The sequence below is a fragment of the Stomoxys calcitrans genome, chromosome 1 (assembly GCF_963082655.1).
Source record: "Stomoxys calcitrans chromosome 1, idStoCalc2.1, whole genome shotgun sequence".
Classification (NCBI taxonomy): domain Eukaryota; kingdom Metazoa; phylum Arthropoda; class Insecta; order Diptera; family Muscidae; genus Stomoxys; species Stomoxys calcitrans.
In genome coordinates, this window is record NC_081552.1 from 147,020,822 (window position 1) to 147,035,203 (window position 14,382).

Sequence of the window (14,382 nt, forward strand, 5' to 3'; positions counted from 1 at the left end):
TTCGTTGGTATTTACTACTGTAACTGTTAATACTTTTCCACAGTAGAGTTTCTCCGTGCGGAGTTTCCATGCTACTTCTCCCATCGGACGCCTACCCAGGTTGTGGATAGGGGAAAGCTCATCGGATATGACGGGTACCGCAGAAATAAAATATGCGGGGCGAACCAAAAAATTAGCACAAGAAGGATCCGCCTGCGCGGATATGAATACGGACACGGTGTGTTCCTCGACAACAACTCCCATATGTAGTTTTTCTTTAAATTATTGCACAAGGAATACAGCAGACCTTAAGACAAAGATGTAATGAAGTTTTTCGAAAATGGATGGAAGGCTTCAAACTTAATTGTGAATCATAACATCGAAATGAATACGAACAAACTATGGCAAATATTAGGTTATCAGGTGAAATTTGATTACAATTGTTTAACCCATAAGTGCATAGTGTCCTTTTTATCTGACGTTTTTATTACTTAGGCCACGTGTTCATTTACGTGCATATTTTTGAAAACTAAACAGAAGAGCAGTAAGAACATATCACAATTTACAGTTATTCTATAATTTTGATAAAGTTTCCACTTTAAAATTCTTGTCTACTAACAAAAATGAGAAAAATTAATGATACCTTAACGGGACCAATATTATCATATCCTATTAATCCTAACAATATGCGAGTTCAAATTATGCTTAATTTAAAGCAGATTGGGCGCATTACTTGCATATCGTCCTTTAGAAACGACGATCTCCAAAAACTAAGTTTCCTCTTTTATATAAACAGGTAAAAGCGTACTAAGTTCGGCCGGGCCGAATATTATATACCCTCCACCATGGATCGAAATTGTAATCTTAGTAATCGGCAACAGTCAGTCTATGTAGGTGATTCAATATCAGAGCCAATTCTAGTGCCCAAGGGAGTTCCACAAGGCTCAATAATTGGCCCGCTCCTTTTTTCGCTCTACGCCAAATCCTTATGTATGCTGATGACGTTCAGTTATTCCTTAGCGGCTCTGTTAATAATATTAATGAATGCGTTGCAAAACTCAACGAGGACCTACCCCATTCCTATAAGTGGGCTACAGCAAATGGTTTAAAATAAAAGATTTAGTTAACGAGACCTGGATATCACTATAAATCAACAGAAAATTGATATTGTGTCTAGTGCAAAGAATTTAGGTGTGATTTTTAACAGTTCTTTAGCTTGGTCAAATCATTTAAATGTTATTGCCGGGCAGACATATGCAAAGCTGCGTGCACTGTGGATAATGCACTCTTATACACCAACCGAAATACGAATTCTCTTATCAAAGACATATCCAATTCGTAGTCTGATATATGAGAGTGAACTTTTTCGAACTGCGATTCACTAAGCCAACGAAAATTAAATGTAGTATTCAACAGCATTATTAGGTATGTCTATGGTATAAGAAGGACTCAATATGTTTCTCACATGGCTACTTCCCTTTATGGCTGTAGCTTCCACAATCTACTAAGAACTAGATCTCTACTATTCTTACATAAAATTATTTGGAAGCAAACACCTAAATACCTCTATGACAAATTAATATTTGTCCGATCTAGAAGGGTAGCAAACGTGTCCCTTTAAAAAGAAGTAGCTTAGTATCTGAATGGCAGTTTTATACGAGTACCACACATCTTTGGAATACTCTTCCACACAATATCCAAAACATCACCAAAGCGTCAATTTTAAAAAAAGGCTTTCCATTTTTCTTCGATATTAGTAGTTTTCAAATTTTTTTTCTTTTTAACAATATTATTTTCTAACCTATTCTAAAGTTTATTTTAAATATTTCACAAGATTCTAAAGTTTATTTCTATTATATTCCTGTAATATTTGAAAATGTTTATTCCTTTAAAACTTGTTTTATTATTTCTTAGGAAGGATACATGACTGATCTTATAAGCCTGCTCTATTACTATTAGATTTAATCTTGTTGTGTAGGTATTCATTAAATAAATAAATAAAATAAAAAATATATATGGATATCTCGATTTATGGTCTTGATACAGTATTAGACCCATTTATTAGACGATGTTGCTGAAATTTTTAACACTGAATTGTGGCGAGTTTGGTCTAAATCGGACCATACTTCAACCACCACAGAAATGACAAAAAACTAAAAAAAAACAGAAGTAAAATCGCGTTAAGTTCGGCCGGGCCGAATGTTATATACCCTCCACAATGGATCCCATGTGACAAGTTCTTTGAATGACTTTTACAAATATATAGCAACTAAATTTAGTTATAAACCAATAGGGACCGTATTTTTCATATTTATTAGAAGTCATAGGAAAATACCACCTCCAAATCGAGTAAAGATTTCGCCCTTCAGAGACTTAGGAAATCAAATTAAGGGACAGGTTTATATGGCAGCTATATCAGGTTATGAACCAATTTAGACCATACTTCATCACATCGAACTATAATTGTCTAAGTGAGTCTGTAAAGGACTGTCACTCTTACCTAACGTAGATTATACTTGGCACAGTTGTTGGAGGTCGTAAAAAAACGATGCGTTCAAGGAGGAGGACTAGATCGGTTAATATAGCAGCAATATCAGGAAGGGGCAACGCAGTTCGAGCTAAGGGCGTAAGCGACGAACGCGCATATAATACTGTGGAACAGGGAAACAGTCGGTAGGATGACGAAAATCCCATGGGGAGATCCGGTTCGCGAAAAGACGAGGCTATTACTGGAAAGAAGTAAGAAGGAGGTCAGTTTAGCTCTCGGTAACATAAGGGGCACATATTACTGCTAGCTCACTTATGCAAAACCAGTGCGGCAAGTGATAGCATGTATAGGGGATGCGAAGACATGCATCTCGAATGCATCGAAATCTATGAAATGCTTACAAAACCAAATAAGCTCGACACTTTGTTCTACTGGCATATATATCGACATATGTCGGATGAACATATATATGGGAGCTATATCAAAATCTAATCAGAAAGTGATTCTGAGTCGATCGGTATAATATTGTATAATAGCCTGTACCACAGTAGTGGTGTAGGGTATAATAAATGTATTTGTATAACAGTTCTTTATAATTATACCCTCCACCATAGGATGGGGGTATATTAATTTCGACATTCCCTTATATTCCGAAATATTCGGCTATGAATCCATGAAGTATATATATTTATATGTATATATCTTATATATAAAAATCTATTTTGTTGTTTGTTTGTATGTATGTGTGTTCCTTATAGACTCAGAAACGGCTGAAATGAATGAAATGAATGATCCCGTGGTGAATATAGGGTACTACTTTTTTTGAAATCTGAAGGGGGGCGGACCCTCCCCCTTACTCTAATTTTCAGAAACACCAGATCTCGGAGATGGGTGGTGCGATTTAAACGAAATTTTATGTGCTCTCATATAGTACCCTAAAAATAAAAATTTGGTATCCAATGGGGTAGCTACGGGGGCCGCCCCTAAACCTACCAAACATATATTAAGACCAATCACGACAATATGGAACGAAAGGTATTTAGGATAAGAAAACGTATCTGATATCCAATTGTCGGACCAAGTGTTAGGGGGACCACCCCAACCCAAAAAAACACCCCTAAATTCGACATATTTACCGACCATGGCAATATGGAACTCAAATGAAAGGTATTTGCGAGTAGAATACGAATCTGATATCCAATTCTGGGGGTCCACCCCTTTCCCAAAACACCCCCCAAACAGGACTTATTTACTGACCATGGGAATATGGGGCATAAATAAAAGGTATTTGAGTGTAGAATTAGAATCTGATTTCCAAATATGGGACCAAGTGTTTCGGGGGCCGCCTCTCTCCAAAAACATCCCCCAAAGTGGACAAATTTACGACCATAGCAATATGGGGCTGAAATAAAAGGTCTTCGGGAGTAAAGCATCAATCTGATATTAATATTCGGGAGAAGTGTCTATGGGGCCACCCCACCCCTACAACACCACCCAAATAGGAAGTATTTGCTGACTATTGCAATATGAGGCTCAAATAAGAGGGTTTTTAGAGAGGAATACGAATCCGATATATATTTTCAAGGCCAACTCAATGAGTGGAAATATGGAAATATGGGGTACAAATGAAAGGTATTTTGGAGTAGACCACGTATCTGATATCAACATTAGGGACCAACTGTCTAGGGGACGTCCCACCATCACAACAACACCCAAATAGGACGTATTTGCTCACCAAGACAATTTAGGTCTTAAAGAGAATGAAACTAAATATTTATAGTTTTAGGGCCAATACCATAAACCGGACATATTTTCTGACTTTTGTAATAAGGAGTTTAAATGAGATTAGAAAACGAATTTGATATCCAATTTTGAGGCCAATGGCAATATGGGGTTCAAAAAATGATATATATATATATGAGAACAGAGCACGTTGCTGATATATTTTCCGGGCTTAGTGTTTGGGAGACCACCCCAAAACCCTAAATCAGGTATATTTACCGACCATGCCAACGTGGAGCTTAAATGAAAGATATTGGGGGTTAGAGCGAGAATTAATACCCACTTTCTGGACAAATTTCCTGGGGGTACCCCTTTCCCAAAATACCCCACTAACAGCAATTTTTTACTGACCAATATGGGGCTCAAATAAAAGTATATGGGAGTATAATACGAATTTGATATCCAAATGTAGGATCTTAGGGCATCATCCCTTCCCCGAAACACCCCCCAAAAAGTAAACATTTTTCGACCATGCCAATGTGTGGCTCAAATGGAAGGTATTTAAGATTATAAAACAAATTTGATAAACCATTTTGGAGCCATGTGTTTGTGGGACGCCTCATCGTGTAAATTCCCCTAAACCATTGACAATATGGGGTTTAAATAAATGGTATTTGAAAGAAGAGCACGATGCTGATATTTTTTCAAGGCCAAATGTCTGGGGGACCACCTCACTCTCGAAAATACCTCTAAATCAGACATCATGATAATATCGGGCTGAAATTAAGTATTTTATGAATGGAGTAAACCTTACATCCAAACTTATATTCGTAGACCAATAAAGATCATATGGGATTCAGATAAAGGCACTTACATTGTTAAACTGTTAGTCAACGATATACTATTTTCGTAGCATGGTATTTCACTAAAAGCTCTTTAATTATCGAACATAAATATTTCAAGGAAAATTTTGCTCTATATAAAATAAAAGAAGGCGCAACGGAGCGGGCCCGGGCCAGCTAGTATATATGAATATATATCGCATGTTCTTTGGCCTAGAGACGAAGCCTAATAAAATTGGAAAAAACCCCACTTTATACTTATAGGGTAGGTGTAGGGTATTATACAGTTAGCGCCGCCCGACTGGTTTTTAAATATGAAAAGCCGAATAAATTAACATCCGTTAGACCCAAATTAAAACAAATGCAGAAAATTAAAAAAAAACTTATTTTAATAAAACTATTCACTTACCTTTTACACGAATTCGTATGTTTGACATATGTCCTTCGTATTGTTTTTAGAATGTTTTTTTAATTCCTTAAGCTGGTAACTTTTTTTGTGTTTCCACTTTTCTATTCTTGTTTATTTAGTAGGTTAAAATTTTTTCTGAAAGTAAAAAAGGTAGAATAAATTTGTTAGTTCGCATTAAATAGAGACAAAAAATTCTTTCCTTTATAGTTTTGAAATAGTTCCTTTGTTCATTCATATGCACAAGCAATTAAACTAAAACAAGTAAGAGCGTGCTAAGTTCGGCTGGGCCGAATCTTATATACCCTCCACCATTGATCGCATTTGTGGAGTTCTATGCGCGGAATCTCTTTTTTGACAAACATTGAATATTGAATTAAGAACTGTTATTCTATTGGAGCTATATCAAGTTATAGTCCGATTCGGACTATAAATGAATGCTGATTGACATTGTAGAAGTCATTGTGTAATATTTCAGTTCATTCGGATAAGAATTGCGCCTTGCAGGGGCTCAAGAAGCAAAATCGGGAGATAGGTTTATATGGGAGCTGTATCAAGCTATTGATCGATTCAGACCATACTATACACGTATGTTGAAGGTCATGAGAGAAGCCCTTGTATAAAATTTCCGCCAAATCGGATGAGAATTGCGCCCTCTAGAGGTTCAAGAAGTCAAGATCCCAGATCGGTTTATATGGCAGCTATATTAGGTTCTACATCGATTTACGCCATACTTAGCACAGTTATTGGAAGTCATAGCAAAACACCTCATGCAAAATTTCAGCCAAATCGGATGAGAATTGCGCCCTCAATTGGCTCAAGAAGTCAAGATCCAAGATCGGTTTATATGACAGCTATACCAGATTATGAACCGATTCGAATCATACTTAGCACAGTTGTTGAAAGTAATTCCAAAACACTACGTGCAAAATTTCAGTTAAATCGGATGAGAATTGCGCCCTCTAGAGGCTCAAGAGTCAAGACCCAAGATCGGTTATATGGCAGCTATATCAAAATATGGACCGATTTGAACCATACTTACTACAGTTGTTGGAAGTGATACCAAACCACTACGTGCAAAATTTCATTCAAATCGGATAAGAATTGCGCACTCTAGAGGCTCAAGAAGTCAAGACCCAAGATCGGTTTATATGGCGGCTATATCAAAACATGGACCGATATAGCCCATTTACAATACCAACCGACCTACACTAATTAGAAGTATTTGTGCAAAATTTCAAGCGGCTAGCTCCAATCCTTCGGAAGTTAACGTGCTTTCGACAGACAGACGGACGGACGGACGGACAGACGGATGGACATGGCTAGATCGACATAAAATTTCGCGACCATCAAGAATATATATACTTTATGAGGTCTCAGACGAATATTTCGAGTAGTTACAAACAGAATGACGAAATTAGTATACCCCCCATTCTATGGTGGAGGGTATAAAAAGTATTATCATGGCATTGGAAAAAACAAAAATAGACAAAAATGTATTCAAATGTATGCATATTCTGGAGAATGCTCCAACTTCTGCCAACGAGAAAAAAACGACAACAAGCAAGAGCAATACGGAAGCACAAATTATTCACCCCAGGAGCGAGGGAATGAATAACTGGCTCTAAGCTTACAAATGACCAGGCCTGGGTATGACTATGAAAGTTTCAGGATATATCGTCAAACCGAATTAGTATAGGAACTGGGAGCAAAAGAAATTCGACGTGCTCTTTTACGTATATTTTACATTTTTGTTCTCCAAACAAAGGGAAGTAAATGAGAAATTGATTCATGAGAAATAAAGCACACAAAGAGAAAATAATAATTCGTATAAAGTAGAAGCTTATTAGAAGAAAGGCGGAATAAATTTCGGCACACATTCTGCACGACTATCTCTTATATACCAGAAAAGGAAGTGGAAACAGCGGAAGAAGATATAATGATCAAGTGGATCACGGAGACACTGAATGGCTCGCTTGCGTCAGCATGCCCTAGAACCAAGGCAAGGGACCCTATACCTGGTTGGTCTAAGGAAGGGCGCTACAGAAAATGTTTCAAAAAGGCGAAAGCCACAAGAGAAAATCCAAGGGCAAGCTAAGAAAGGCTCAGAACAAATTCTGGTTGGAATTCTGCAGCTCCGTGGAGGATACATCTGAGACCTCTAGGTAAAACAAAATTCTATCCTCGAGACCTATTACCGTGGTATATATTCAGAAGTCCGAGAATGTATGGACAATGTCTAGTGGATAAACACTAGAACTACTCGTTGACACACATTTTCCGAGAAACTCTTTAACGGACAACGTGGCACCAGAAGAGTTTGTCACTGATACTCATTCGTCGGACGTTATTGGGGAAATTATGTCTGAGTCGGAAATACTTTGGACGATAAAAAGTTTCGACAGGCTCTAATGATGTATCACCCGTTGAATTACAAGCTTTGTCCGACAGACTGCCTGCTTGGTTTAGGGAGATATACCGCACTTTAATCGTACTGCACATAAAGATCGTTTTCATTCCAAAAGCAGTAAAATCTTACCGCATGAAGGCGAACGATTTTCGTCCCATTAGTATGTCATCTTTTATGCTGAAGACTTTAGAACGGTTGAAAAAAAAAATATATTAGGGCAAAGATCACTGAAGATCGCCTGCCTCGGCGACATCAAGCTTGTAGTAAGGGCAAATCTCCAGAAAAAGCCCTTCATCACTTAATCGCCTGCATAGAGGGTTCTCTCGCTGTTAAGGAATACACAAGGGTAACATTTCTTGATATTGAAAGTGGTTTCAATAATGGAAAACCAACGTCAATCATGAAGGAGTTGGAGTTTCAAGGCATCAACACTACCTTAAGAAGGTTAATTAATAACATACTTACTAAAAAGATGCATTACGGCATGTTTGGGATCTGTAGATCAAGGATCACCTCTACTTTGGAATATCGCCATTAAAAATATGTTATGTCTCTGGTAGAAAAAGGCGTAAAAGTGGTCGCATATTCTAATGACATGGCTATTGCGATTAGGGGAAAAGTTTTCCAGTTTGATTTGATTTTCTGAACGCTCAAAATACATGTATGCTTTGCTGGACTTCCTGTCAAAAACTTCAACTTCAAATCAAAAATTTTAAAAGAGCAAGAGAGCCAACTCTTTCTCACCTCTTAGAGAGTCACTGGTGACAGTTTGGGGCTTAAACCGCATGTCATGCATTGGGTATGTACTGCAGTTGTCAGACCTTCAATGGTACATGGTACTGTTGTCTGGTGGACGGCGCTTCAAAATTCCATCTACTGTTCAATACTCAACCGGATCCAAAGAATGGCTTGTTTGTACATCGCAGCCGCACTGAGTACGACACCATCTGATGCACTGAATTAAATGCCTCTGGAAATTGTACCTGGACAAATTACTGGAACCACTGTTGTGAGGAAAAGGAAGCTTTCTCTTTGGTCATGCGGGGGCTACGTACACTGCTTTTTTTTTGATACAATGCCTGATGTTGCAGGCGGTGTGGAAAGTGCCGTAACACAATTCCTGATAGAACCAATTAGAATTGGCTACATAGACTTTTACAGTAATGGTTACAAACTAGACGGTCATATGGGCTTTGGGATGTACTCTAAGAACAAAGACCATATCGAGAAGGTTACTCCACCACTGTAGTGTATATCAAGCGAATATCCTTGCAATTAAAGAAGTGCCGCACCAGCAGTCAAAAGAAGTTCCACTTTAAGTTCCCATTTCTCTGCCAACTTGTCTGATTTGGCAGTGAACATTCGCAAGTAATTCGGATGGTTCAACAGTAAGAACCAGAAGTCATCTTCTAGTTGTCCTGATTCTGTGGTGGACGAAAACGTCTGAGTCCCACCTAAACCCAACCTAATCTAAGTGGGTTAGAATTCTAGTTATATCCACTATCTAAGGATTGGGTTTATACTAATCTAGTTATTCCGTTTATAACACATCAAAATATTGATCTGCTATCTAGGTAAGGTTAGGTTAAAGTGCCAGTCTGCCATCAGACTCACTTAGACGTTTTCGTCAATTGTGATTCCAAAGGAACTGAAGAAGGAAGATGTCTTCTAGTTCCTACCTAGTAAAGTGTATTTACGAGTATTCTTGATCGCCTTGACATTCTAGGACAACCTTGCATTGAGCTCTTGGAAACCGCTAATGTAATTCGATTTGTCTGAAATGTTGAACGTAGCTTTCTGTCAGGACTTCCAGAAACCGTGCCAAGTAAATCAAATCGGTCCATAATGTGATATAGCTTCCATATAAACCGATCTCCTGATTGGAGATCTTGAGCTTCTGGAAGTCGCTCATTGTTGTCCAGTTTGTCTGAAATTCTGCACGTAGTGTTCTATTATGACTTGCAGCCTCCGTGGTAAATAAGGTCCGAATCAGTCTTTTACCTGCTATAGCTTCTTATAAACCGATCTGCTGATTTGTCTTCTACGGCTCCATGAAGCATTAATTTTAGTCTGAATTGGCAGATTTTTTTATATTAATGTAATCTTTTAGTGGCATAACAATCTAACAATCTGGTAAGACCGAAATCGCGATCAATGTAGCCTGCTCAACACATTTTACACACCACATTGCTGAGACTTCTTAAAGGGTTTTTGTTGTTTGGCTTTTCTATTCGAGGTGGAAACAAAAACGAAACACTTTGTTCTATGCTGGACTCTCTTCCAATAACAAAATGAAAAAAAATTCTCTAAAAAATTATTATATATCCTTTTTCTCTTGATTCTAGTTTTATAGTTTTAATTAAAATTTAATCTGTATGAAAATATTATTTAAAAATTATCTTTTAATAAAATATGTTGCTTGTTAGTCTAAAAAAAATTAAAGATGCGGAAACACAATTGTTAAACGCTGAAATGATCACCCTGACTAATTTATATTTTAAACTAATTATTTCAAATGAAACCATTTCGTTTCTCTTTGTATTCCATAATTTACAATACCGTATTTTTGGCAATTGATACGGATCTCATAGTGATAAAGAGTCAAAATCTATCAGCCAATAGCAAGAAGCGTAGATTTTCATAAAATTTTATTAGTTGGGCAAAGTATAGTATTTTAGAAATAGGAAAGATTTTGGTTAAATCTTTTTAGTCAGCAGACTTTTTTCTATGAGAACAACCAGGATGCACTTATAAGGTGAGGTCATGCAAACAGCTGAGTCCAATTTTTATACTCACCACCATAGGATGGGGTATACTTATCAAGTCATTTCATTTGTAACACCTCGAAATATTGATCTGCGACTCCATAAAGTGTGTATATCTGGATCGTCTCGACATTCCGAATCGATCTACCCAAGTCCGTCCGTCCGTCTGTCGAAATCGCGATAGCGGTCGAACGCGTAAAGATAGCCGCTTGAAATTTTGCACAGATACCTACGTTGGGGATTGGAAATGTCCATATCGGTTCAGGTTTAGATATAGCTCCCATATAAACCGATCTCCCGATTTTATCCCAGTTTCTATGGCTTCAATATTCCCCCCCACCGGTCGCATCTTACACCCCGCACTCAGTCCGTCAGCTATAAGTCTTCTGTATCGTCGCCTCTACTTGTTTTAAAAGGTGTCCCTCAGGTATCAATTCTGGGTCCTCTTCTCTTTTCATTGTCCAGTAACGACTTGGCGAGTCAATTGTCATATTGTGAAGCACATATGGATATATATTTATATATATATATATATTTATATCGGCAGTCCAAGGGATGAGATTGCTGAAAACGGCTGTGAGTTGTTTGCTAATTGCGACTCGGTAAGTAGAAGTAAGCTAAACACCTTTTTTAATAGCGTTACTCGTTATGTATTTGGCTGGATACGGCGCAACTCCATCTTTGAATACTCTTTATCCCCGTATGGCGTCTCCTTACAGCACTTGTTGTACATAAGGTCACTTACTTTTACTTTACAGGCACCACAATATCTGCATTGATTCATTGATTTCGCCAGATCTATTAGAGGAAACAACAAGTAAAAGCGTGCTAAGTTCGGCCGGGCAAAATCTTATATACACTCCACCATGGATCGCATTTGTCGAGTTCTTCTCCTGGCATCTCTTGTTAGGCAAAAAATCATATAAGAAAAGATTTGCTCTGCCATTAGAGCGATGTCAAGATATGGTCTGGTTTGGACAACAATTAAATTATATATTGGAGACCTGTGTAAAATGTCAGCCAATTCGAATAAGAATTGCGCAGTTTGGGGGCTCAAGAAGCAAAATATAGAGATCGATTTATATGGAAGCTGTATCAGGCTATAAACCGATTCAGACCATACTAAACACGTAGGTTGATGGTCAAGAGAGGATCCGTCGTACAAAATTTCAGGCAAATCGGATAATAATTGCGGCCTCTAGAAACTCAAGAAGTCAAGATCCCAGATCGGTTTATATGGCAGCTATATCAGGCTATGAACCGATTTGAATCTTATTTGACACAGTTGTTGAAAGTAAGAATAAAATATGTCATGCAAAGTTTCAGCCTAATCGGATAGAAATTGCGCCCTCTAGAAGCTCAAGAAGTCAAGTACCCAGATCTGTTTACATGACAGCTATTCAGGTAATGGACCAATTTGAACCATACTTTGCACAGTTGTTGGATATCATAACAAAACACGTCATGCAAAATTTAATTCCAATCGGATAAGAAATTCGCACTTTAGAGGCTCAAGAAGTTACGACCCAAGATCGGTTTATATGGCAGCTATATCAAAACATGATCCGCAGTTGTTGAAAGTGATACCAAAACACCACGTTCAAAATTTCAGTCAATTTCAGCGCGCTCTAGAGACTCAAGAAGTCAAGACCCAAGATCGGTTTATGTGCCAGCTATATCAAAACATGGACTGATATGGCCCATTTACAATCCCAACCGACCTACACTAATAAAAAGTATTTATGCAAAATTTCAAGCGGCTAGCTTTAGTCCTTCGAAAGTTAGCGTGATTTCGACAGACAGACGGACGGATAGATGGACGGACATGGCTAGATCGACATAAAATGTCACAACGGTCAAGAATATATTTGCTCAATGGGGTCTCAGACGAATATTTCGAGTAGTTACAAACAGAATGACGAAATTAGTACACTCCCATCCTACGGTGGAGGGTATAAAAAATCATTTCCGCAATTCATTGGAGGCTTGTTTCTGAATGACATATGTTCATTTTCGCTGTACGACTCTAGAACTCACTTCCTAACGATCTGCAATTACTCCGTAACTCGCAACATTTAAAACCAGACTTTGGAAACATTTAACTGCATTTAGTTTATGATTTATTTATTTATTTTATTCTTATATACTTACCTTAATTTCTTTTTTTTTGGATCAACGAAGACTGTTAATTCCTCTTTAATTAATAAATTAATTTTTGTTTTTTCTTTTAAATTCAAATCTACAAAGCCACAAATGTTAGTATATAGTGTATATGTGTATATATGTATGTATATGTGTGTATGTGTATGTATGTATATATTTAATAGTATTTTTAATAAATACACCAATTTGTATCATTTTATTTCAATCTAATAAATTATTCATTCAAAATCTGTGATGTATTGTGTAGCTAAAGCTTCTTAGTTTTAAGTCCTTTCTATATACAATTGTTGAAAAAAATAATCCGCACTTTAATTATAAGAATTTTATATTCTTGTTGTGCGGGTGTAAATATATAAATTACAAATTACAAAAAATTATTTCCTGAGACGTTGAAAGCCGCAATTTTCGTCCGATTTTGTAAAAAATTTTCACTTAGTGGTTGATACGGTCCAAATCAGTCTATAACCTGATATAACTCCCGATCTCCTAATTTGATTTCTTGAGCCCTTCCATGCCGCAATTGCATGCGGCGTTCTGTTACGACTTCCAAAAACTGTGCCAAATACGGGCCAAATCAATATATAACCTGATATAGCTCCCATATGTCTCGATTATCCGTGTTCGGTTGCTAGAAGTTTTAATTTTTCTGGTTTTGACAGAAATTTACTATGTTGAATAAAATAATACCCTTCAAAGAAATTAAGCCAATATGAATTTTTAGCAGAATCCACGATGGTGGGTTCCCAAGATTCAGCCCGGGCGAACTTAGCACGCCTTTACTTGTTAGTTCTACCACCTTTTCTTATTTTATCTCCAATAAAATAGGAAAATAACAGAATTTGTAAAGACATGATGCAAATTTTAGCCATATACCACAATAGTTCCATGCAATATTTACCAGACATCTTTTCCATCAAAAAACGGATTTTCGATCGATTTTAGTAAAGTTCGTCGTAAAAATTGGTCAACATTTATTATTTGGAAATATTAAAAACTTATAGTTGCTTAATTTTTATACCCTCCACCATAGGACGGGGGTATACTTATTTCGTCATTCTGTTTGTAACTACTCGAAATATTCGTCTGAGACCCCACAAAGTAAATATATTCTTGATCGTCGTGACATTTTATGTCTATCTAGCCAGGTCCTCCGTCCGTCTGTCTGTCGAAAACACGCTAACTTTCGAAGGACTAAAGCTAGCCGCTTGAAATTTAGCACTAATACTTTTTATTAGTGTAGGTCAGTAAATGGGCCAAATCGGTCCATGATTTGATATAGCTGTCATATAAACCGATCTTGGATCTTGACTTCTTGAGCCTGTAGAGGGCGCAATTCTCGTCCGATTTGACTGAAATTTTGCACGTAGTCTTTTGGTATGATTCAAATCGGTTTTTAATCTGGAACTGCTGTCATAGAAACCGACCCTTGATCTTGACTTCTTGAGCCAATAGAGCGCGCAATTCTCATCCGATTTGGCTGAAATTTTGCGTGAGGTGTTTTGTTATGACTTCCAATAACTGTGCTAACGGCACATAACCTGATATAGGTTATGTACCATTCATCCGATTTGGCAGAAATTTTGTACAACGGCTTCTCTCATGACTTT

The 14,382-nt window shown here is 37.3% G+C and overlaps 1 protein-coding gene across 11 annotated transcripts in view; it reads right to left on the reverse strand.

The window, feature by feature from the left end:
* The window catches only part of LOC106089736 (potassium voltage-gated channel protein Shab), a 666,380-nt gene that overhangs the window by 579,892 nt on the left and 72,106 nt on the right, over positions 1 to 14,382 (reverse strand). For all 11 annotated transcript variants that reach the window (XR_009396471.1, XM_059360498.1, XM_059360497.1 and 8 more), the window contains exon 2: positions 5,441 to 5,575. The gene's annotated coding sequence lies outside the window, so the exon portion shown is untranslated. The remainder of the gene's footprint in view (positions 1 to 5,440; positions 5,576 to 14,382) is intronic.